The following is a 25884-nucleotide window of genomic DNA, read 5'->3' on the forward strand; positions in this document are numbered from 1 at the left end:
GCGGAACCCAACATCCCTTACCCATACTGCAATGACAAACATATACATGGAGCAATGCTGGCTCAGCCAGCCAGTGTCCCTGCCACGTATCTGTCTCTCTCGCCAGAGGAGAGGCTCCCGGGCAAGGATGGCCTGAGTCATCTGGGTCCCCAGAGCCCAGGACAAGCCTGGCATGGATGAGGTCCCACGGGAAGACTCGGTCTCCGGCTCCGTGTCAGCCAGAACTGGGGTACCTTGGCTTCCTTCACTTTTCATCTAATGGACAAAGAAGAGTATAGCTTGGGGTCTTTTATTTTTTTAAGATTTTATTTCTTTGTCAGAGAGAGAGAGCACAAGCACACAAGCAGGGGAAGCAGCAGGCAGAGGGAGAAGCAGGCTCCCCACTGAGCAGGGAGCCCCATGTGGGGCTCCATCCCAGGACCCCTGGATCATGACCTGAGCCGAAGGCAGACCCTTCACTGACTGAGCCACCCGGGGGTCCCTAGCTTGGTCGTCTTAAACTGAGCCCTCAAGATCCTCAGAGAGGCCCCAGGAACAGCCGAGAGGGTTGAGAGAAGGCTGAGTGGTTGGGGTTCCTTCATCTTCCTTCAACCAAGTCATAGTCACTGGGGTTCTGCAAGAGAGTTCATCTGGAAAATGAGACACAGTGCTAAAAACTAGATGGAAAGCCACTGGTGTCTCTCCTGCTTCATATGGGTTCTCAGAAGGACAGAGCTGTGTTCCAGACTCATGTTTGATGAGTAGAGAGACTCTCCCACCTGGCATTTTGTGAGCTGACTCACCCCCTATATACTGGTATTTTTTCTCTCCTTATTGTCCCTTCTTCCTTTAAAAACTGGTTGTTTTCTACATACGTCTGTAGGCCACCTCCCTTTTGCAATGAGGTGGACCAAAAATAAATTAATCTGAAGGTTTCATAAAAGTCTGTTGAAAGAAGAGTCCTGAAAACATGTCCTCTCCCCCAGCCCAGGCCTCCTCAGGATCCTCTCCCTTTCTCTCTCGCTCCTTTCCGGCCTCCTCATGCACTGTCAGCTTCTGTCTGTTGTCCCCACCAGACGATGAGCTCCTTGAGGGCAGGGGCCCTATGTACCCACCCAGCACCCTCCCTGGACATGTTTACAGAAAGAAGGAAGGGCGGGGGCCTGCCCCATGTCATAACCCATCACTCACGGTACAGCGACAGGAGAGCACTGGACTCTGGAATCACACACACCAAGTTCAAGTCCTGGCTCCACAGCCTGCAGACTGGGTAACCCTGTAAGTCACTTCCCTTCTCTGAGTCTCATCCGTAAACTAGGAATGATAACCCCTGCCTCGAAGGCCAGTGAAGCAGTGAGATAACACAGCCAGGGCCCGGCACACAGTCGGTGCTCAGGAAAGGGCTAGAGAATGAACTGAAGCAGCTGGGAAAGGGAGAGGGCAGCTGTGTGCACTGCCTGGCCTGAGCTGGGGCCTTCCCTCTCCCACGAGTTCCTCCGCCCCAGGGGCTCCAAGTCCAGTGGGGCAGAACCTTTTAACTGGGCCAGGCCAGGAGGGTGGGTGGAGGTAATCAAGCCAGCCCAACCTTGGCAGGAGGCCTGGCCCCCCTGAGCCTGCCCGTGCTGGCGGCCAGGCCTCCAACAACAGGGTGTTCCAAGGCCTGGCTACTACCACCAGCCAGCGTCTGGCCACACAGCCTGCTTGGCTGCCCACCCTGTGCAGTCTGCAACTTGGGAAGCATGGTGACGAGCCCGGCATGACAGGCGGGACAGACAGTGGGTGCCCAGCCCAAACTGGGTGAGTTCAATACAATTACGTTCTATGGACACATTCCCATAGAATGGACAGATATCTCTGTAAAGAAACGCTTGACCCTATATGAGAAAAGTAAAATAAAATGATATATGTTATATGATAGAATTCAATATCATTTATTGAATGCCTATAATAATGGCATATTTATATTATTTAACTCTGCCTCTGAGTATTAGTCCCATTTCATAGGTGGGGAAACTGAGGCTGGGGAGATTAAAAACTTGCTCAAGTTCACAGAGAGAGCATGTGCTGCGGTCAGGGTTCAAGCCTATCAACCGCCCCCAAAATGTATGCTGTGACCCTGCCGGGTGCCACCCACCTCTCAGTTCACTCCCACGCGAAGCAAACCCTCCTCTGTCCCCAGCCTGGTGTTGGGGCAGGGGTGAGGATAGACGTGCCCGGGCACGTTAGATTCACACAGAGACAATACTAAGAGGAGATAACCATTCCTAGAGAAGGAACTGAAAGAGTATGAGTGGGGCATCGGGGGGCTAGAGGTGGCCTTCATACAGAGCTTTGAGGGTCAGGGAGAAAAGGTGACCCCCTCAATATCACCTGCTTTCAATTCCCCATTATACAGAAGAGAGGCATTTATCACAGGGGGACATGGGGAGCAGACCCAGAGCTGCACCTGTAACCAGGCCCTTCACACCCCACCTGGGGCTCCGGGCTGTACGCCACCCACAGCTTCCTGGGGGTCCTTGATAACTGCTCAGAGGGGCAGCTGGGTGACAGGAAGGTAGGGGCAGAGAAAGAACTGATGATTAGTCTTGAGGGTGGGAGGCAGGCTCCAGAGGACCCAGTCAGGCCATTCATCCCAGCGGGGCTGACAGGCAGAGGGAAAGGCAGACATAGACTCCACCCACACTAGGTTAGCGAATATTTGCAGGAGAAAGAAAGGAAGAGGAGGAGTGAGGAAGGGGGGGGGGAGGAAAGGAAGGAGCGAGAGAGTGAGGTCCCAGTGGGTAAAGTGAGGGCCAAGAGAAAGGCAGCACAGGGAGATAATTGTTTGAACCAGTGCCGGAAAGGACCTTCTCCCAGGCAGGACAGCCCCATGGAGGTGCAGTCCCGGGAGGAGTGAGCTCCCCATCAAGGATGGTGGAAGAGTCCCTTTGCCGAGGACACGTGGCTGATTGCTGGAGCCAGGGTTCCCTCCTGAAGATCTGGTGTGTCTGGGTCTGAGATTCTTTCCACTGGGAAGGAGCTGGTTCCCATCAGGACTAGGAAGAGCTCGTAGGCCAGAGATCAGCCAGCTGACAGGTGCCCTCCCTGAAGGTCCAGAAGGGGGAAGAGGCCTCCACATCAGATGGCCTCCTCGCCCAAATGGCCCAGGCCAGCCTGCCACCAGCTAACCATGTGGCTTTGAGCAGGGCCATCCCCTCGGTGCCCTCACCTGCCCTGTCTGCTCTCAGAGCTGTTCTGGGGGCCAAACCAATTTCTACTCCCCCACCCCCTCCACCTGTCACGTAGCCTAAAACCTTGTTCACATTATTTCTTTTACATACAGTGAGGGAAAAAAATAAACTCTGCTTTAAATACAACTTCATAGGGACAAGAACCCCCCTCTAGTGGGGGGAGGGAGCGTCCCCCTGGACAGGCCCCGCTCTAGGTCATTCTGTCTTCCCCGTGCCCATCTTCCCCAGCCCCCTCGTTCTTCGGGTCTCTTCACTTCTCTGAGCCTCAGCCTCATCTCCTGTAAGAGGAGGATATTAGACTATTTTACTAAACCAAAACAGGCTAAAACGTGGTGTTGAAAACGGAAGGGTCCCCGCTGCCCCAGGGGCTCGAGGGCGGAGGCACCCGGGGGAGGCCGGCCTTGGGCCTGCTCCTGCGGAAAGCCGCCCCCGGGCCCTGGGCAGGCGCCAGCGCTGGGAGCCTCCCCACAGAGCGCTGCTACCTGGGGCTCCCGCTGCTTTCTCTTTGGCCTCCGGCCTGGGACACATGGAAACTCTGAGGGCCTCAAACTCCACGTGTTTTATGGGCCCAGCGAACACAGCTGCCCCATAAAGTCACTGCAGACGGCTTGGAAGCCCTGAGACCACCGGGGTCCCCTTGCCCCAGGAACCCTGAGCTCTCCAGGGAGCAGCTGCGCCCCCTCACCCAAGGGAAGCTGCCAGGCCCATGTGACTGGACCACCGAGATAAATCCCCCTGCCTGCCTCGCTGCCCTGTGGCCAGAGAGACGCGGGGGAATGGCTCTGCACCCCGCTAGTCTGACGGAGGAGGTGCCGCGGGACTGCTCGTCTGGTGCTGGGTGAGCTGTATCCTAAGCGGGACTGACCCCCGTGTGGTCCTCAGAGAGCTAGAATAGGGCGGGAGCCAGAGGCCCCCCTCTGCTTCCCTTCTGTAGGGGGCCGTGGTTAAAGACTCAAGCCTTAGAGTCAGCCCCGGGTTTGGACCCTATTTCTGCCAAGGAGTAGGGCACCTCAGCAAGCCAGCTCCCAATTTCTTAATCTCTACAATGGGAATAATAAGAGCAGCTAATTTTCCCTCATGGGGTTGTTGTGGGGCCCCAGTGAGGTCAAGGTGCCCAGCAGGTGCTATTATTCTGTTCCTGCGTTGCCCTCCAGGCAAGGTGGTGCCAACCACTGCCCCAAGGGTTGGGCACAATGTGTCGTCACCAAGGCCGCGTCCCTCTAGGGCTTACCCCAATCCAGCCAACGGTCTTCTTGTTCCTGGAGTTCCAAGGATCTTCCAACAGAAGCCCCAGTTCCACTGTCCCCTGCCCATACCCAACAGCCCCCCTCAAACCCTCTACCCTGATTTTCAAGGCCCTCCCGAACCTGGCCTGTAGCCCAGCCATTGCCCTCCAGTTCCCCTGGTGCTGAAGGATCCAACGTGTTCCTGCTACACGGGCAATGTTACTAGTACTACTACTATGAAGGATCGTGACACTGATAATAACTAGCATTTCTAGACTGCTCGCTCCCTATCTATTACACGCAACACTGAGTTACACCTACCACCTTCATGAAGCTTCATGAGGTAAGTACCAAAATCATGAGGTAAGCACCAAAATCATGAAGTAAGTCCAAAATCATGAGGTAAGTCCAAAATCATGAGGTAAGTACCAGAATCATGAGGTAAGCACCAAAATCATGAGGTAAGTACCAAAATCATCCCATGTTACAGGGGAGGACACTGAGGCACGGAGAGAAGTAACTTGCCCAAAGGCCACACAAGTAAGAGGCGGCAGCGCCGGGCTTCAGGCTTGTGAAGTCTGGTTCCAGAGCCCAAAATGGCCATTCTTGGCGCACACTCTACGTTCACCCATGAGCCATGAATGGGGACTGGAGGGCACAGAGAACATGGGGACAAGAAGGCTGTCTTCTGGCCTGGCCATTGCAGAGCCACCCCAATAGCCTGCAATGCTATTCTTTTCTTTTTTTTCCTCCTGAGGCGAGGGGAGGGGCAAAGGGGGAGACACCATCTCCATCAGGCTCCACAACCGGCATGGAGCCCAACGTGGGGCTCGACATCATGTCCCTGAGATCGTGACCTGAGCCGAAATCAAGAGTCAGACGGCCGGCTGAGCCAGCCAGGCGCCTCTGCAGGGCTGTTCTGACCACGAAGACATCGAGGTGAGGCTGGTACTTCCCAGTACACGCTCTGCAGAGCAGCTACCTGCCCCAGAGTCTCCCAGGCACTGTGAAAATACGGAGTCCTTCAAACCAGGAAACAGACTCTTCGTCCCTACAGAGAACAAACTGATGGTTAGGGACGGGGAGGTGGTGGGGGATGGGTGAGACAGGTGACGAGCACTGAGACGTGTGCTTGTGATGAGCACCGGGTGTTGTATGTAGCCCTCATGTTTTCAGCCTCTGCGGAGTTTCTTGACATTTTTGAAACTCAATTATGCAATCAAAATACTTGCTGATATTTTATCCAGCAAAAAAAAAAAAAGAAAGAAAGAAAGAAAGAAGAAGAAGAAGGAGGAGGAGGAGGAGGAGGAGGAGGAGAAGGAGGAGGAGAAGAAGAAGAAAGAAAGAAAATGCAGAGGGTCGCCTGGGTGGCTCAGTCGGTTAAGCGTCTGCCTTCAGCTCCGGTCATGACCCCAGGGTCCTGGGATCGAGCCCTGCATCAGGCTCCCTGCTCAGCAGGGAGTCTGCTTCTCCCTCTGTCTCTCCCCCTGCTCATGCTCTCCCTCTCTCTCTCTGTCAAATAAATAAATAAAATCTTTAAAAAAAAAAAGAAAAGAAAATGCAGAGTCCTTGGTCCCATTCCTGATCTCCTGTCTGGGATTTGAGCTTGAAGGCTGAGAAGCTTGAAGGCTGAGGAGAGAGGCTAGACTAGGAAGTCCTGCCCAGATGCTGGAGTCCACTCAAATCCCGAATCAAGGGCCCCTGGGCAAGGCAGGGGGTTTCTCCAAAGCTCCATTGTTTCACCTGTAATTTGGAAGTGATAAAATTGACCCCACAGCTGGCTATGAGATTCATTGAAATTCTATATATATATACACATAGACACACACACATACATATGGCATGTGGAACAGGCTGGATTCTGTGGCATGCAAATAAACACACTTTATTTTTCACCACTGTCTCTCAAACCCGCCCTGTTGGCTCTCCCTCTTGACCCCTGGAAGGGGTCTATGGTAGACCCCAGCCTTCCTGCTCTATGTTAGGTATTAAAGGACACTCTCATTTTCAGGTGGTAACAGGTGCACCCAGTCTGACCTCAGCAGGTCACCCTCACACCCAAATCAAAGTACCCCCCCCACCCCAGCTCAGGCACATTTCCGAATTTAGCCACTGGGAAGGGGAGGGGTAGTGGGTTTCCTCTATTCCCTCCCTCCTTCCACTGCTCTATGTGGCTCTCTACTTCCAGAGGCAGGTTTAGATTGGGGGTTGGGGGAGTGGACACAACAGTAGGGTTTACCCGGAGCTGCTAGAATCTGGCCCAGGCATCCTCTCCCGGTGGCAATGTCCAAAACCCAGCTTTCTCTCTTTGGGGTGTATTGCGGAGTTTTGAGTGACTTCCCTCCTTGCTAAGAAACAATTTGTTGACACCTCTCCCAGCTGATGTCTTCCACCCTTCCCTCAACCCCAGACAGACACTTTCCGTGGTGGTCACCTGTCCCTGGCAGGCAGCAGACCCCTGGACTGGTCATGCTAAAGGATTTGTGCCCACTCCATTCCAGAGTGTCCACCTTGGCCCACAGGAAACTTCTTTCTTTGCCTGCCAAACTCTGGCAAAGCAGGGTTGACCACGCAGTCCGCTGTCCCCTCCCTCCAGCCTCAAGGCTTCAGATGGTGTTTTAGGTGAGAATCGAACACACATCTCCCTGCCCCCCAAATCCAGGACTTGCCATGAGGAGGGGACAGCCTCCTTGCACACCAGGCCTGTCCTTCCAGCCCCGGCTTCATCTCATACTTAGGCTAGAGGTGAGTGCCCGTCACAGAACTAGTTTGGGACCATCTCTTTTTGCATTCCTGCGGTATACAATTTGGGGCCTCAGCACCTAACACAAAGAAGGTGTCCATAAATGGTCCCAGAGCCTTCTCTTCCTAAAACAACGGAGGAAACAGAAGAGCAGAAAGCAGGGCTACACAAAGCATCAGGCTGTTCGAGTCTCCAAGGGCTCCCAGAGACGCACGGAAAACCAGGGATTGGGAGGGATTCGTTTTTAATTAAAAAGCAATTGAGGCCCAGATATAAGGTATCATGACACTAATGGTCCAGGAAATCTGGAACCTTAAATCACAGCAATTTCTCCCTGGAGGGCAGGCCTGGGACCCCAGGATTAGATAGGGGGCTTGGTGTGTGCCAAGGCAGGAAATGCTCAAGGTAAGTTCAGATTCCTCCCTGTGAAAGCATTCAGATAAACAGCCGGTGAGAGCTCCGAGGCCCTGGGGTCCAGTTTGGCACCATCCTTTCACAGTTGGGAAACTGAGGCCCAGCAAGGGCTAGATCCCGCGCAGGGTCCCATAGAGAGCAAGGGCAAAGCCAGAACCGGAACCCGAACTGGAGGCTCTGTCTTCCTGTGCCAACCCTGTGATCACACCCCAGGATAGATGCTTTCCGACGGTCCCCTGCCAGGCTCCTCCAGTGGGGTCTGGGGTCTGGGACTCTGCCAGGGTCACTGAGCTGCGATTTGTTAGTTCAGGCAGGGTTCTTGGTGGTGGTAGATGGGGGTAACCTAGAGACCTCACCAACAGGATGAATCAGCTATCCCCCTGAGTCAGGGGCCACCCACCTTACATCATCCACATGGTCCTCACCACCTGCCTGCGCCGTCTTCCATCAGGAACTCACTGGGTGATTCTGGGGCACCTCCCCCCAGCCTCCCTCCACTCCGGCCTTGGTTTCACCATCCATATGATGAGGAGGTTGAACCGGACCCTCTGTGGAGGCCCCTCAAGACTGACAACCTGTGATTCTATGAGTCTATCAGCCTGCCACTCCATCCCCCAAAGAGGGGCATTGTGAAGACTGAAAGCAACCAGCAGGGTGGGGTGATGATGAATGGGGAGACAGGAAGCATTCTGAGCTCCCAAGGAAAAACTGCAACATGGTCCCCAGCCCAGGATCCTTCTGCGCCCCCTAATTCTCTGGATTTCCTTCCTCAGGGCTGGCCTGAGCCAAAAGTCAGACACTTCATTCATTCATCCCACAAGGATTTATCACTTCCCTGGAATGCTCTGTGCTTCTACAAATCTTAGAGATGTCTGAGAGCATTTAGCCGAAGTGGGTGGGGTCTCCCTGCTGGAGTGGAGTGAAAGGCAGGCTGCCAAACCACCACTGACTTCGTTGGTCACATCAATAGAGACTGTGCCCAAATCCAGGGAGGTGATTTTCTTAATCTACTCCATACTGACTGGATTCTGAGAGAGTGGTGACCGTGTGGGCGAGGAACGGTGTGGTCAGAGGAGGTAACCAGGGAGGTGAGAGTTCTGGAATCCAGAACATGTGGAGAATGTTGAGGTTTCTGGGCCAGGTCAACCTGGAGAAAAGCAAACTTGGGACAAGGGTGCTAGTCCCAGACCTCTATAAGGATGTCTTGGGATAGATGGCTATCTGTGTTTGGTGGAATTATAGACAGCTAGAAGACCTTAGAGATCTCTGGTTCAAGATCCTCCCATTGCCTCCCTGACATAAACCCTAGTCCAGCTCTCATACCTCCCATGACAGGGAGCTCACTCCCCACCCTGCAGCTTCTTCCACAGTAAGAAGATTCTGACTGATAGCAAACTTGAATGGCTGTACTCACACTGGTTATCCCTGCACTGACCTCTGCCAGACGCTGGGCTGGCGCTTTCTCTACCTCCTTTCACGTAATTCTCACGCCCCTGAGAAGTAAGAATTATAGCCCATTCTCTACAAACTCTGAGCCTCAGACTAATCAAGCAACCCCCAAAGTCCCACAGCTACTAAGGGCAGAGCGGGGATTTGATCCTGCGTCTCTCTGGTTCCAGAGCCATTTACACCAGAAAGCATTCGCCGCTCTCCTGCTTCAGCCACACACAGCCTTGTGTCCTTCTCCGAACCCGTGATGCGCTTTCATGAGTCACTGCCTTTGCCTAGCTCTCCTTCTGCCTGGAATGCCCTCCCTCCATGTCCACTTGGAAACTTTTGTTCTCAGGGCTAGGTCTTTCTTGGTCATTGTTCTACGCACGCACGCACAGCAGTGGGAGCGGCTGCACTTAGCTCCATGCTTGTCTAATCAATACATGAATGCATCAGTAATTCCAGCCCTCCACTCAGCTCTCACCCACGGTGGCCAGTCTTGCTGGCCTCCTTCCTCCTGCCTCCAGAGTACACAAGCTGGTCCTGGACTCCCTCAGTCCCACTCCCTGTCCCCCTCCCCACTCAGACTCACCAGCAGGCCCTGGCATCTCTCTTGACCTTGGCATTGGCACAAAAGAGGGGCTCAGAAAGTGGAAAGCGGTGGGACATTAGACCCTCAGTGAAACTTGGAGATGACTTTATCTAACCCCCTGTTGTCACAGAAGAGGAAACTGAGGCCCAGAGAAGACAGAGTTGGAAGGTGGGGACTCTCAGCTCTAAGTCTCCATCCCATCAGCTGTCCTCACCAAAGAAAGAGGCAGAGGAGGCCTGTGGATGTGGAGGGCCCAAGCTGGCTCTAGGCTTTCAAGCCAGGCCTTCCTGCAGCTCCGCTAGCGAGGCCTGCCTCGGGGGCCCTGGAGGGGTGAGCTGGGGGTCAGGGGGAGTTACACAGGCTCCCGCTTCCCCACAGAGGACTTCCATTTTCCAGGCCAAAGGCCTGCTCCTCCCGCTGGCTGGAGGAAAGGCCCCTGGTGGGTGCTGAGTGTAAGGCTGAGGTTCAAAGTCGGCCTGCAGCAGGCCTGGCCCTCAGCTTCCGCCATAAATTTACAACCCCAAAAAGGCCTGGCATCCTTGGGGGGTGGGGGTGGAGTTGGGGAGAGTGGGGGTGGGTTTCTGTGGTTGGAAATGCCCTGTTGGAAAGTCTGAGGAAGACAAACTAGCTCGTCCATGCCAGAGGAAGAGATGGGCCTGCCCTGGGGGGAGCAGAGCCCGCCCACAGGGACCCCACCTGGAGGCCGCTCAGGACAGGCTTATCCCCCAAGCCTCCAGCTGACTAGGCCATTTCCTGCTTTGCCCAGACTCCCACATTTCTTAGGTGAAGTCCAAACTCCTTCATCCGGATTCAAAAAACAGGGGGTCAGGTCAGCAAAGAGGGAGGATTGATTGACTCCTTACCCCCAGACCCTTGGGGGCTCTCTGGGGCTCAGAGCCATGCAGACCTGGCAGAAGCTCCCGGTCCCGCAGATGCAGCCAGGGCCCCGAAGTGGAGGGTCCGTGGCAGCGGTGGAGGCGGGACCAGCATACGGGGCACTCGATAAATACTTGTGGAATGGGTCCAGTATGCCAGAGAAAAGACAGCAAGAGAGGCCCAGCTCCTGTGCAAGCCCTCCAGCAGTCCATAGGTTGAGACCCACTTCAGAGGGCCCACCTTCGCCCCCCTCCACTTCACGGCATCAGCGCCGGCCTCTCCTTGGCACAGCAAGACCTACAGCAAAACCTGCTGGAGTCCCTGCACACCAGATGCAGGCCAGCAAGTCCCACTTTCTGCAGACCGTGAAACTGAAACTGAGGACAAGCGAGTAACTCATCTCAGGCCAGTGAATGAGACAGACGGTTCACAAGTGTGGCACCTGGTTCTTTATCCAGTGCCACCTACACAGCTGAATGATGGCCCCGGGCCTGGGCTAGAGACCAAGATAGAGTCACGACATTAATGTTGCAGGGGACACTCGAGATCATCTAACCTCCCCCAGTGCCACCTCTGTGCCAGGCCCTGTCCTGGCCCTGGAGCCACAGGGGTGATCAGATCTGCCCCTGCCCTCCAGAAGGCCATTTCCTGGAGAGACAGGCTCTGAGACAGATCCCCACATTCAGAGTGTTAAGTGCAGGGATAGGGAAAGAATCAGGCACTCTTTAGGAAAAGTGGGGGGAAAGGCCATCCTGGACAGAACAGCAAGTGCAAAGGCCCTGGGGAGGAGGGGGTTGCAGAATGGCAAAGCGGGCCAGCCACTGAACGGCAGATGGATTCGGGGCATCTAAAGAGCAGGGGGGCAGGCAGTTTGCACAGAAGCAGGAGAGGCGGACAGGGGCTGGATTGGGAGGGCCCTGTGATTCCTTCACACAGCAAGTTGCCAGCAGAGCCCAGCCTGTGTCCCAGGGGCCAGGCCCTCCCTTGTTCCCAGCCACTCACCACAAAGAGCCACATGTCCCCTTGTCTGGGCTAATGGAGGGACACAGGCCAGGTCGTGGACCAAGGGCCTCCCCAAATGATGTCTTCAAGGTTCCTCCCAAGGACCTTGGGAATCAGGCCTCCAGACCTGCCAGTCCTCATCTTCTCTAACCAGGAGTTAGCTCCCTGAAGTCTTTGTTTCATCAGGGTCCTTCTCTCCCAACCTGCACGTCAGACCAAAAACAAACAAAAAACAACAATCCCGGCTTCTTCTCCCCCCGCAGCTCCAGCCCTGCTTTTCCCACCACAGAAGGAGTGGCCCCCACACCCAACGCTGACCGCTATCCAAAACTCCCCAGCGTGGGCTGAGCCTGAGGCCAAGTGCGGTGGGTCAGGCCTGCCCCGACACTGAGGGAGGGGCCCGGAGCATAGAGTCCATATAAATTAATTTAATTGAGCCCTATTATCACTTTGCTCCAAGCCTGCAAGTCTAATCTAGCGTTGAAGTAATTCATTGGGTGTGAATGTCCCGGAGCCAAGACTTCCCTCTGCTCTCGGAACAAACTCTCCGTGCTTGGCCCAGGCCCCCGGCCACTGCCGCCTGGCTCAGCAGAGGGGCTATGTGGGGAGCAGGGAAGGCAAGGGAGGCCTTAAAATAGCTCTTTACTTTGGCTGTATCCCCTGACTTTCCCAGAATGAGGCCTCGGTCCACACCTCCAATACATACACGCTGCAGCTAGACTCACATATTGGGGTGACATTTCGGCCCTCGCAGACCCCAGAGATGGCTGAGGGGTCCCAGGAGACCTGGGTGAACCCTGATTTACCATAAGTTGTTGGATAAATCCATTTCTTCTTTCCGTGCCTCAGTTTCTTTCCCTTTCTGCAGAATTTCTCACTTTAGTAGCTGTGTGACCTTAGGCAAGTTATTCGGCCCCTCTGAGACTCAGTTTCCTTCTCTGCAAAACAGGGAATCCAAGAAGGCTTCTCTCCGGGGGTTATTAGGAGGATTCAATGAGTTAATAGATGTAACGATGCCTTCCCCATCACAAGCACTCCGTCAGTGTTCGCTCATTGTTATTGTGAGACCCGGGTGGTGTGGGGGCAGGGAGCCCTTTGTGCAACTGTAATTGCCCAGGCCAAGGTACACACCGCAGTTATAATTTCAGAAAAGTGGGAGGGAGCTGGGCGGTGTGGTTCCCACGGAACTTTTGTCCCAGGATTAGGGCACCTGAGAGCTGAGAGAATGCAGGTTGCCCAGCGTGGTGTTGTTATGATTAGATTTACATACTTTATGGTGCAATTATTCAAACCCTGATGCCAAGCTCATTAAGCAATCAGGCACCATGAACAGAACCCTCTGGGTTGAGCCCCAATCTGGAGGGGAGACATGGCCTTGGGGGCTCCCGGGGCCCTCGTTGAGGGCAGAAGCATCACACTCACGCATGAATGCAAGTGTGCGCACCACACACCCACAGGGGGGTCCGGGTCCTGCTGAGGACCTTGTCAAGAAGAGGCGAGGGACACGGGCCCTAAAGGGGGTGGGGCGGCTAAGCATTTACTGGTCTGCCTGCTTCTTCCCTTACCTACCCTGAAATACCAACCAACCTTTGTAGGGCCCTCCTGTGCTCCAGGCCCTCTGCCTGTGCTCACCCCCGAATCACATGGCATCCTGAAAGGCACAGTATTTAGTCACACTACTTCTAGTATTAATACCCACTTAATAAATGGGGAAAGTGAGAGGTGGCAGGTCCAACTAAAATCTCTCCCCAACAGGCATGAAACCCAACCCAAACCCATTAGAATCTGCTCCCGAATTCAGGGCTTGTAAGAGACAGGTATTGTCTTTGGGGGATGTTGCTTGGGAAAATCGAGAGAATGCTGGGCTGGGCGTTAGGAGATCTGGGTGAGTCCCTTCACCTTCCTGGACCTCCGTCTCCCCATCAGAGCAATGGAGGGGACAGCCTGTCTCCCACGGGCCCCTGTGCGAACTGGATGAGGCCACTGACAGGGCTCGGCACACAGGAGGCGCACACTAGGTAAAGCAGCTTCTAAACTCAGCCCCAGAGCTGCCGAGACAGGGCAACACACGAGCAGCGCCTGACAAGCCCCAACCTCAGGTAAGAAGAGTCTTCCTGATAATAAACCCTCGTCCCCTCATCTATCTCTGAAAGAAGATGCCCACATGGGGCAGAGCGGTTGGAAATCAGGCCCCTCTCCTTGTTACCCAAGAGGAAACTTCTTTTGTTTTGTAGCCAGTGGCCATGCTCGGGAAAGTGGCTCTGCTCCTCCTTTCTTCCCTTCCTTCAACTCCCAGGACTCCGCGGTAGCCGGGAGGAGAGGGTCAGGCAAGATGCACGTAGGGCTTGGTGGCCGAGGCAACTTGAACCTGTCTTACCTCCAGCACACCTCCCAGTGCGAGTTCCAGCTGACCTGGCTGGTCCTGGGCTTGGGGGATTTTCTTTCTACCCTCCTGGATGGCCGCCAGGGCTCCGGAAAGGTAGCAGTGGTTCAGGTCAGGGACTCCTTCCCGGCTCCGACTCCTCCCCTTCACTTGGAATTCTCGTCTCCTATCCAGGTGCCTACTACCCACCATCGATTTGCACCATCGATTTGCACCACCGTGCAAGTCACCATAGCTCAGCAATGCCGGCCTCAGTCTCTTATCTCTAGAATGGGGGAATGAACTGTACCTCTTCCCAGAGTTGTGAGAACTATCTGCAATGCACATAGAGCACAGGCGAAGCTCTTGATGAATCTTTCCAGATGGCTGGGGAACTGGGTGCTTTGTTTTCTTTGTTGTTTAGCCTGTCTAACCCATGAGCTGGGGAATGGCAGGGCCCAGCTCTGGCTTGCCTATCTTTCTCCTGAAACATACTACTTACATCACCTGCTGGCTCTCAGCCCGTCCCCAGGCTGTGCCTCCGAGGGATACGGGAGGCCAGGGGTGGCGCTGAGGCCCGAGTGAGGACAGTGATGAGGCCTGAGATCTCCCCCCTCCCTCCGTGCCCCAGAGGTGACTTCTGCAACGCCTCTCTGAGCGCCAGGTGAGACCATGTGGTGGAGGGACCACCCTCTCCCCTCCCGTGCGCTGGATCATTGGATTACTTGAAGCACCCCTAAGACCCACTGGAGCGCGGCTGCCTTCACGGTGCCCCGAGGGTAAAGCCGATGCCAAGAGCAGACAGGATGTTTGGGAGTAGACAGGCTGAGACCGAGAAGCCGTGCAATCACAGATCAACCAGAGGCAAATCTCAGAACCCCTATGAGCTCGTTTCCGCATGTGTCATGGACCGTGCTTGGCCTGCCGGGTCCCCGCACAGGACTGAAGGGTCAGGAATGTGGCCTCAGCTGTCAGCCCTTTGAGAGACTAGCTCTGCTGAAGACAACTGTCTTGCCCGAGGTCATACCCCCTCCTAGGGCCAGGCTTTATCAACAACCGATCGATTTGCCCAGCCACCGTTACCCCAGACTGGGGCAACGCAGAGGCTCTTCCTAGTTCTAGAGCCCCCATGGTCAGCAGAGGCCCTCAAGAGACTAGATCACAGCCTTAGGGAGGGCGGCAGAGAGTACGCGGAGGGACCTAACTAGATTCCGGAGGTCGGGGAAGACAGCTCCAGGAAGGCAACGGAAGGAGGAAATTGGCCAGCCGTGGATGCCATGAGGTGAGGGTGGAGGGGGCAGAAAGGCACAGGCTCTGAGGCAGGAGCTTGAGGAGCTGGAGGAAGGCCAGGTGTGAAGGGCAAGGAGGCACCATACAAGGCTGGAAGGTGGCACGGCCGGGCACCGACCCCCAGAACACGGTGTTCGTCTGTGGGCATGCGGAGCCTGGAAGAGTTTCAAGCAGACATGGTCGGGTCTGCGTTTTGGAAAGATATGCCACTGCCACGTGCAAGATGGGGAGAGGGACCAGCTGGGCAACTGTCCCGATCCCGGGAAAACTTGACAGATGAGGGTTCGACGAGGGTAGTGGGGTAGAACTGGAGAAAACTGGAACTAGCAGACACTTAGAGGTGGTACCCTCCGAGCTGACTGCTGGTTTGTTGAGGTGTCACAGGTGAGGGAGAGGGAGAAGGGAGCCTGGAAAGATGCCGAGATGGCAGGAGTCATTCAGGGGCCTGGGGAAAGCTGGACGAGAAAGAGGCTGGGTGTGGTGGTGCCCGAGTGTTCCCATCTGAGGAGCCCATGGGACATCCCAGCGCTGAAGCCCAGGCACCCGTGAAAGAGAGGAATCTGAATCTGGGAAGAAATGTCCAGAACGTGGACAGAGATGGGGGGGGCAGCTTGGAGATGGACTGTGAGCAGGTCTGGGGGGGTCTGCTCTGTGATCACAGCTGAGCTGAGGCCTGGGACAGCGAGCCTGCTGGGCAGATGAAAGCAGCTTAGACTCTCTCAGGTTGTGATGCCCACAGCCCGGGCCTGAAAAGTGGCAGGTGCACAGGATTCCACCGCAGCCACCACCCTGGCTAGGAGGCTGATGGGGGCAGTGAGGAACAGGCCCACAGTCCACAAGCGGCCACTCCATCTCTACCGGCACCCTCAGGGCTACCGTGCAAGTTATCTTCCCAAAACAGATAAAGAAAGGAAATTACCCACTTGCTCAAATTCACACCTTCAGGCAGCCCTGGGGATTAAAATAAAGCAGTCTGGAGTTTACAGCTTGATTTCAGACTCCCGGCGAGCCCACCGGGCATGGAGCACTCAGGGCCGGTCCGGCCCCTCCCTCTGCAGCTCCCACTTTCCTGGGTGACCATGAAGACTGAGAGGCTGCCCCCTGCACTGTGGGGAGAGTGGCTGGGGAGTGGCACAGGCTTGGAGACCTGCAAAGCATCGCAGACGCTCTCTGACCCTGGGGCTGGATTGTGGGGCCTGTCCCCAGCAAGCCCTGGCTGATGTCAGCGGGTCTGCTGGCCGAGCAGGCTTGCTCGGGGCAGACAGCAGAGCCGAGATGGCGCATTTCTGGGACGAGGCGGTATGCAGCCGCGTGGGGCTCAAGCAGTGTGATGAGAGCTTCCCCCACCCTCCCTCAGTGGGGCCGAGGGCCAAGCGGGCAGGGACAGCAGGGCAGCTTCGTGTGAGCACCTGCGGGTGCACTCAGCCCTGCCCCCACTCCTGGTTTCTGAGGGACAGCTGGGAGGTCCCTTGACCCCAACGGACAGGTGGGATGTTTGAAACCGAAGTGGAACCCGGCTTTGCCCAGTGTCGACCAGCCAGCTGGTGGCAGAACTGAGGCCCCAGACTTGCCGATTGGGAATATTCGTGCTGCCTGTCTCTTCATTCATTCATTTCTTCATTCGTTCATTCCTTCACTGGTTCAACAACCTTCCTTCCTGGCCTTGTCATGGGAGCTGCAGACAAGCCCTGCCCTCGGGGAACTCCTGGTCTGATGGAGCAACAACCACATAACTAGTCAATGACAACATGCGGCTTGCGTGACAGTTCACAAGGCTGGGGGAGCCCAGGGAGAGGCCCACTGCAGGCTCTGGTGCCAGGTCGAGTCTGTAGGAGAAGAGGGCTTCCTACGGCTGTATTCCCAGCTGAGCACAGAGGACGGAGGCAGGAGAGCCATGCAGGAGGGCAAGACACAGGAGCCCATGGAGGGGACACCCTGCTGTTAATTCAGCCTCTATCCAAATCCTGGTCCTCTTCCCCTCCTTAGACTTGCCATGCCTACCCTTCAATGGTGGGGGACAAAGGGAGAGGAAATGACACCCCAGCTAGTTGTGAGGGACAAGGGTGGCTCTGCCCTCAGGTCCCCAAGGGGCACCTCCTCTCTGGCCAGGGGCCTGAATGCCAGTAAGGGCAGGGGCTCATCCAGCACCCCTAGCCACTGAGAACTAGTTCATTTACTCACTCGTTCCTTCAACAAATATTTATTGAGCCCCTACTGTGTGTTAGCTGAAATGCATGGTTATTCTCACCAGTGACGATCACTTGAAGAAAAAAACAAGAGTGATCTTTCCCCATACACAAATAGGGACATTCAAGTTCCGGTTCCCCCACTTAGTGGCTTGGCAGTTTGGGGTCTCAGCTGGTCATCAGGGCTAGTGACACTCACACCACACAGAGTCGCTACATGGACCGCCGGAGAAGGTATTCGCACCAGGCACCAGCTGGAGCTCAGGAAATGTTTGTTTCCTCTCCTCCTGACCATGGGCTGAGTACCCTCAGTGTGCCCTTCCCTGGGAAGGGAGGGGGTGTTTCAGGGATGAGGCCGAGCCTGAGGAAGAGCCAGGAGGCCAGGAACAGAGGCTCTGCAGCAGGTTAAGACTGGCCTGATTTCCCTACTTGGGGTGGGATGATGCTTTGCCCCTCATGTCCCCTGAGGCAAGCTCATGGCAGCTGGGGAGCAGTGACCAGAGGCTCTAGGATCCAGAACTGGGTGTCTAGAAGAGGTGATCCATCTTGACGTTGATGACCCAGGAGAAGAGTTACCTTCCAGAAGTGGCTGGACCCCTTGGCTGAGTCAGGGGGCAGACCTGACTAGGACCCCGTGGGAGCCCCTGGGAGCAAGCCTCCCAGAGAGAGGATGATCTCATCAGCCGCTGTGATGCCAGCGGGCGGGCAGGCGTCAGGCTGAGCTGGGTGTCGCCACCAGGCAGACACCCCACTCCTAGCCAGCACCTCCTCACACTGCCCTGCCCCAAACACATCTCCAAGCAGATGACTGCAGCTAGAGGGAAGTTCTCCAGCACCATCAGGAATGAATTTCAACCACTAAGGCATTTTGAACACTCCTTTCTAAGGGGTGCGGGGTAAGGCAGGGCTGCCCAGCTGCAGGGGTTGTGCCAAATGACCTCCCAGGGTTCCCCCAAAGAATGTGAGCCAGGTCTTGGAACAACAGGAGGGAATGTGCTTTGAGTCGCCACCAAATCAGACTGGGAGTCAGGAGACCTGGATTCTGCACCTGGCTCATTGTGGGACGGGGCAAACACAGTCCCTCTTTGAGCCTCAGTTTCTCCTTCAGATAATGAAGGGCTCAGGCATAAGCACCAGGGTCCTTCTATTTCTCACTTCTGTGTAACTTCAAGACTAGGCACCCAGACACAGGGGCCCTTTGGGGGACTCCAGGCTAGAATTTTCCTTATTGGTGCATAGACCACACCAATGTCATGCAGCAAGTTGAAGACAGTCCCGTTATTGACACTGTGACCCAGAAACCTGAGAAACTCTAGAGGCCCTTCCTTTTGCCCATCCCCAGCCTCTGGGTTTCCCTGCAGCAAATATTTGCAGCTATTACCACGTCCTGCCTTCTGCAGGCAGCCTTACCTCTGGCTTCCCGGCTTCCATCCTGCTGACCACGGGGCTCCTTGGAAAGTCTTGTTATTTTGGCCCAGCTTGATCCCAGACCATGAGCCACCCGCCGAGCTGGGCCTTGCCTCTCCCTGGATCACCAGGTCAACCTCTTCCTGGGTTTCCAGCCACCGGTCTCTGCCTCATAACAGTCACGTGAACACTTCTGGTACTCAGGTCCCAGGTCCCTGCCTGGTTCAGAACAGCTGGGAGCTCCCCACGCTCTAAGACAGGGTGGAAGCCTTATTTCTTAAGGGCCTTCTGTCCCAGGCACCCCAAGTGGCCTCCTGATGGCTCCAGAGTGGCCTTACTCACATCCTCGAGGACATGTGTCCCCTTCAGCTATGGCCTGAGGCCTCACTGTGCCCCCAGCCTGCTGAGCTGGCTTCCATTCTCTCACTCACTGGTCATGTGACCTTCAGCCCCTTCGTCTCCTCTCCCGTAAAAGGGAGGTAACTGCAGTCTCTGACCCGTCCGTGTTGTGCCCGTGAGGCTGTTGTGCACACAATGCCTGGCCCAAAGCAGCGTGCAATCATCTGACAGTGCTTGGTACCTATCCTCTGTCATCCACCCAAAAAGACTGAGCTCCAACAGCAGGCCAACCCTGTGCCAGGGTCCCCACCCAGCAGAGGAGACTGACACAGGGGCATCCCGTCACACGCTGCAGTCACAGCCGTGGGAGCCTAGGAGGAGCACCTGGGCCTCCACATCTCAGAGGGCCCACTGAGTGGTAGAGGATGAGGGGGAGTTTGACGGTACGACAGGGAAGGGAGGGTCAGCATGGGCGAGGTGTGAGGGGCTCAGACCACACTTGCATGGCTGAGGCCTGGGAGAGGGAGAGGGCCTTGCTCCCAAGGCCTGGACTGCTGGACTAAGGCACCTCCAGGGGGTCAGGGCAGGGAAGAGCTAGGGCAGGGAAGGGCTTCCGCAGGGGAGGGTGATGTTGGATCTATGTGTGAGAAAAATCCTTGGACTGGGCGGGGGGGCAGGCACAGGGAGCCGTAGAAGAAACCCACAGGGCAAGAACCCGTGAGGAGGCTAGGAAAATGATCCTGGCCAGGCAGATGGTTGAGGACTGCGTGGGATGGGAAAGTGTGGCGGGGATGGCAAGGAGGAGGTGAACTGGCGAGGGGCTTAGGAGGAGGAAAGGCCAGGATGACCTGCCGTATGTAGCACGCTGGAACCACTCCTCAGTGGGTTAATAAACCCTCCCTCTCGGCCTCAGTGAAAGGGCCCAGAAGAGCCCTGGAGGCTCTCCCTGCTCACACACCCTGTGGCTCTGTCACGCAAAGCAGGTGTCTTTCCTAGCTTCTGGACGAGGGAGAACAAAGCCAGGCCCAGCCTAGCCCAGCCCTTCTCAGAGCCCTATCAGCAGAAGATGGGGTCCAAAAGCACCTGGGCCAAGCTGGAGAAGGGGTCTCACCCGGCTAGGTGAGGGGCAGGTAGCCCCGCCCCTGAGGCTGGATAAACAGAGCTTCAGCGCCACCTACTGTCCACCTGGGAAGACGTCACCAGTCCCAGGGGCCCGGCTCTGACCTAGTAAATCCCACTGGACTGAAGGACGGGATCCCACAGGGCTCAGTGCCTTCTGGGAGCTAGCGAACTCCACAGAAACTGACCAAGGCAGCAGTGGGATCTCAGGGGCCATTGAGCCCAGTCCCTGTTGTCCAAGGTAGACAAAGGGGTCCTGACTTGCTTAAGTAGGAAGTCCTCAGCAGGAACTCATGCCTTCCCATCCCTGGCCTTAAAATCCTTCTGTTACCTCACTCTGTTACTAACCTCTATCCAAAAGCCCCCAGACAAGAAGTTTCAGGAGACACTGTAGAGACCGCTGTTTGTTTTTCACGCTGACCAACTCCAGTGGAGGGGGAAAAAAAAAAAACAACAAACCCTCACTCACTCACTAAGCACATACCATATGCCAGTCACATAGAATCCTAATCCTTCAAGGGAGGGATTATTATCCCCATTGTACATTGATTGACTTTCTCAGTCACAGAGAAAAGTCTGCAGGAGAGCTAAGATTCTAATGTGATCCTAACCACCACGCAGGGCTCCCTTAAAGACTGATGCACACAAATTAGTTCTAGAACTAATCAAAACAGAAATGACCAAATACAAGCTTTGACGTTCTGAGATCCATAAGTGAGCAGGGAAAGCTTCCTGGAGGTGGTGAGGTAGGACATTGAGTGAGGCCCTGAATCCAAGATGGATGGATAGGGAAGGAGGATTTTCCAGGAGGCACTCATTGTGGGAGGAGGCACCATCCTCCCTCTTGCTTCCTACTGGGGTAAACCTGGGTTATCCACCCACCACTCATTTCCTGATCCCCACATCCTGTCTATCATATCACAGAGTCCTACTCATTCCACAAAGAAATTCTCCAGTCTATCCCTTTTTCTTCATTCCCACTGCAGCTACCTTGGCCCGGCTACCATGACCTCTGCCTACAGACTTCTCACCCATGTCCCTGCAACCCCCCAATTCCACCTCCCACACCAAGCCAGAGTGGTCGTTCTTAAAAGCAAATAATCTGGTTAAGTCACATGCTCTGCTAAGAACCCTACAGTACCCGCCTACCATAATTTATAAGACCCTGCTTCGTTGGCCCTTGACAGTCTCTTCTGCCCCTGACACTTTGCCTTGAACGCAATACTTCTGAGACATACAATAATGGTAATTTCCTCTAAATGCTGCCCTATTGGCCTTTGCATACTCTGTTCCCTCTGCCCGTAGTATTCTTTCATCTTTCAGAGCTTAGCTTAAATATCTCCAGGAAGCCTTCCCCGACCCCTGGGTCGAGTGGGGGGCCCTCCTGCAGATTCCTGTGGTGGGTGTGGTTGCTTCAGCTGCCCGAGCCCACCGCACCCTGAGCGCTAGGGTCCCAGGTCCCTCGCCAGGTATCCGCACGCGCATGCGCCCCACGGCAGCGTGGTGGAGAGGGGCTGACTCGCGTCCGGGCTTCTGCAAGCAGGGTTCCGAGCGCGGGAGGAAGGGAAAGGGGGGGAAGGTGGGCCAGCGCCAGGAGGCGCGCTGGAAAGTCCGTTTCCGCCCTCTGGGACCAGGGAATATTTATGGGCTGCTGGAGAGCAGGCGAGGAGGGAGGTGGGGGCCGCGACTGCCGGGCTGGCGGGATGCGCCGTGCACTCGGGTTCCCTGTGGTTCCTGGGTGGGGGATCGGCGCGTGCGGAAAGCGGCCCAGCGCCCCAACCTCAGGGCGGGTCCGCAGCCCATTAGGAGGCAACCGCAGCCTGGAAGCAGAGAGTCCCCAGCTGTTTCCTTCCACTCTGGCGGGGCGGGGCGGCCAGATGGAGGTGGGAAGGAGCCTGGGGAGGGAGGCAGGTGTGGAGTTCGCTGTGCTACCGGGGTGAGCGGACCACGTGTGACTCGGCCCACTGCACAGGCAGAAAACTGAGGCAGTCCTGAGACAGAGCCAAGAAGGGTGGTGCTGACTGCTGGGTCCGCGCTCTGACCACTGCGCCATTTGGCGTCACTGTAAGCCTAGGGCAACTCGCTCTTAGGTGAGCGCAAGAATCACGGGGACAGTTGTTAAAATGCAGATTTTTAGGACCCCATCTCCCAGAGATTAGGTAGGCCTAGAGTGGGAGCCGAAACAGGCAGGCCACACACCACATATATTGTGAAATATTGGTGAAGAGGTGTTTTAGAATAGGAAGTCTTCCCTCGACTGATGGCCAGGATAAAGCAAGCATGGAAGGGGTAGGAGAAGCAGAGAGCCTGCACTTGGAAGAGATGGGTTTGAATTCTGATTTTCCGCTGGGTAACCAGGAGTTGGCGATTAACCTCTCTGTGCCTTGATTTTCTCTTGCCAAACATGGAGATAACATTCAGCCCACAAGATTCTGTAATATCAAAGAGATTTGCATAAAAGGGCTTTGCAACTAAACCACTACCATCTTTATCATTCACTGTCACTGCCAATCCTCTAGGCAAGGAGAGAAGGTGGCCTGATGTGGTGATGAGCTCAGGGGCCACCTCCTCTGTGAAGCCCACCCTGATTCAGTCACTTGGGATGAAGCCCTCCTTCTTCTGAACTGCACACCACTCAACATCTTTCCTCCTCTTTGGTACTCCTTTCCTGTGCCTGGGGCTGACTGTGCAGTACGTGTGCCTAATGCCCCCCCCCCCCACGAGAACGTGAGCTCCTCCTTTGGGGCGCCTCGGAATTAACAATAACGTCAAAGGGGTCTGGTAGTGGAGACAGACCTGAGTTCAAATCTCAATCCTTTCACTCACTAGTTGTGGGATCTTGGTCTGTGGACCCTCCCGCCCCCCCCGAATCTCTACAGGTATAAAGTGTAAAGATTTCAATGGGATAATGTCTGTAAGGTTCTATACAACGTCTATCACTCAGTAGACCCAACTTGGGTAAAACCAGATAGAAGCTTGGGAGACTGAGGAAGACATCACAAAGGATGGTTTCTGGCCTGGGCTTTGAGAGCCAGGAAAGGTCTTATTAGGTAAAGAACTAGCGGGGAAGGCTCTCTTCCGTTTACTTCTAGAAATCGGTAGCAGAGAATTCCTGCTCTAAAATGTGTTGTTTCTATTCATTGAAAAATTGAAATAGGATAAGGATAGCAAGTCGAACACACACTGTGGTCTTTCCTAAAACCAACGAAACCAACAGTAGAGGGATTTATCAAAATACTAGAAACTAGACACAGCCAACAAAGAATAGTAACTGATTGAATCCTCAACAGGCAACAAAGAAAGTTGAAAAGCAGCCCAATTTACACTGTGAACCCTCCAGATGGCTCAGGAGTTGGCTGTACCAGGTACTTCTGGAAATTGGGTGGGAGGGGAGGCTGAAAAATAGGAAGATTGCTTGAAAATCTATTTAAGAAGCAATTAGCCTGGGGTGCCTGGGTAGCTCAGTCAGTTAAGCGGCTGCCTTTGGCCCCATATGGGGCTCCCTGCTCGGTGGGAAGTCGGCTTCTCCCTTGTCCTCTCCCTTTGCCCCCTCCCCAGCTCGTGCTCTCTCTCTCACATTCTCTAACAAATAAATAAAATCTTAAAAAAAAAAAAAAAAGCAGCAGCAGTTAGACTCCCAGACACCCTCCTTACATGGTAGACTAGTAAAGGCCCATTCTCAGTAGAGAGTAGCAGAGGATCTATATTCTGGGGGCACTGTGACAATGGGAATCAAGTAATGACTTGTGTATTCAATATTGAGGTCTTCAGTCTTTTTTCTCCATTCAGCTACCCAAACTCTGGCTGCCAGGATAGTACCCCCCAGACAGGAGATTGAAGGAGTTTTTTCTTGACCAGCTCAGCAGAAAAGACAAGGAGTGGCCCAACCAGCTCCATGTATTCAGCCCCAGTCATGACCATATGGTATCAAGTCTGTATTGTAGAGTCCCATTTTTAAATATGAGCCGACTGCAAAGGATGAGTAAACATGTGAGGAAGACTCTGGTAAGAAAGAGCTTAGAACACACATGGCGGGGGGGGTACTTGAAAGACAGCAACTATGCAAAAAGCAGAAGGCTTGAAAGAGAAAACCATCATTAATGTCCTAAGAGGTGAGGTATGGCGTCCATGAGCAAGAACGGGGGGGCTACAAAAAAAGAACCCTTGGAAATTAAAAATATCATTGCAGAAAATGAAAAACTCAAAAGCACTGTTAGATATAAATTCGAGAAAATAGAGCAAAAAGGCTAAGCAATGGAAAGCAGAAAAGACAAGATAATTAGAGGGCTAGTTTAAGGGAACTCAGCATCTGAATAACAGGAATTCTAGGAAGAAGCAGTAGAGAAAATGTCCTGGAACTGAAATCCATGAGTGTCGGACTGAAAGACCCACTGAGGACTCAGCACTTTGGATGAACATAGATAGCTACCATGACATCAGAATTTCAGAACTCTGAGAACAAAGAGAAGATGGCAAAAACTTCCAGAGAGAAGAAAAAAAGAAGCAGGCTTCATGCAAAGGATTAAGAATCATACTGGCATTGGATTTCTTAATAGCAAGATGGGACCTAGGAGCCAATGGCAAGGTGCCGTGAAAATTCTGAGGGGAATTATTTCCATCCCAGAATTCTATGCCTTAGCCAAACTATTATAAAGAGTGAAGGTGGAATAAAGACGCATTTAGTCATGTGAGGTCTCTGCCCGCTTTCTCAAGAAGCTGCTGGAGGAAGTGCTTCAAAGGAATGAGCGAGTAACCCGAGAAAGAGGAGCACATGGTATCTAAGGAAGAGAAGGTGCCATAAAGGAGGGGGCGGAGGAGTCCCCAGGCCAAAGGTTTGCGATAGAAAGCAACTAATCCCAACTGGAACAGGACAGAAGACTCTGGAAGAGATTTCTTCAAGAAATGAAATTGGTAAACTATCCAACACATTTAAACATATTGAGAGCTTACATAACCGTAATTGTTTTGCAGGAAAGGAAAAGTAATCACAGAATATTACGCAGCGCACTTGTCAGCAGCATTTATATGGCCCTAATAATGCAAACGGGGAGTAGTACTCTTCCAACCAAGCTTGCGATGTAATTATCCTGGGCAAGACAGACGGTGGGAGACACAAAATGGATATGTGGGTATAGAGAGAGCAAGGAGAAAGAAGCCTAAAACTAAAACATCAAGAGGTAGCAATGGAAGCAAATGGAGTTGAGAGCAGTTGCCTCTGTAGAACAGAAAATGCGTGTGCGGGTGTGTGTGTGTGTGTGTGTGTGTGTGTGTGTGTGTTTTAAGCAGGGAGACTGCTGCTTTCCGTTACAAGCCTTGTAGGCTTTCTAAATTGAACTACATGCGTGTGCAACTAACTTTTGTTTTTTTATTTTATTTTATTTTTATTTATTTTTTTAAAGATTTTATTTATTTATTTGACAGACAGCCAGCGAGAGAGGGAACACAAGCAGGGGGAGTGGGAGAGGAAGAAGCAGGCTCCCAGCGCAGGAGCCCAATGTGGGACTCGATCCCGGAACGCCGGGATCACGCCCTGAGCCGAAGGCAGACGCCTAACGACTGCGCCACCCAGGCGCCCTAACTTTCGTTTTTTTAAGTGAGTGACAACAAGCCCCTAAGCCAAGGCCACTGGTGGCAGGAGGGCAGTCATTTTCAGCAGAAGGCTTAGTCTAATAGTGACCAATACTGAAA

General features: G+C 54.2%; 1 long non-coding RNA gene across 1 annotated transcript in view; it reads right to left on the reverse strand.

Annotated features, from left to right (window-relative positions):
- Window positions 1-4913: 4913 nt before the first annotated feature.
- LOC121102886 overlaps window positions 4914-25884 on the reverse strand; it is a 35661-nt gene continuing 14690 nt past the window's right edge. The window contains exon 3 of the long non-coding RNA XR_005834990.1: window positions 4914-5486. This is a non-coding gene — a long non-coding RNA (uncharacterized LOC121102886). The remainder of the gene's footprint in view (window positions 5487-25884) is intronic.

The sequence above is a fragment of the Ursus maritimus genome, unplaced genomic scaffold (assembly GCF_017311325.1).
Source record: "Ursus maritimus isolate PB19 unplaced genomic scaffold, ASM1731132v1 scaffold_16, whole genome shotgun sequence".
Classification (NCBI taxonomy): Eukaryota; Metazoa; Chordata; class Mammalia; order Carnivora; family Ursidae; genus Ursus; species Ursus maritimus.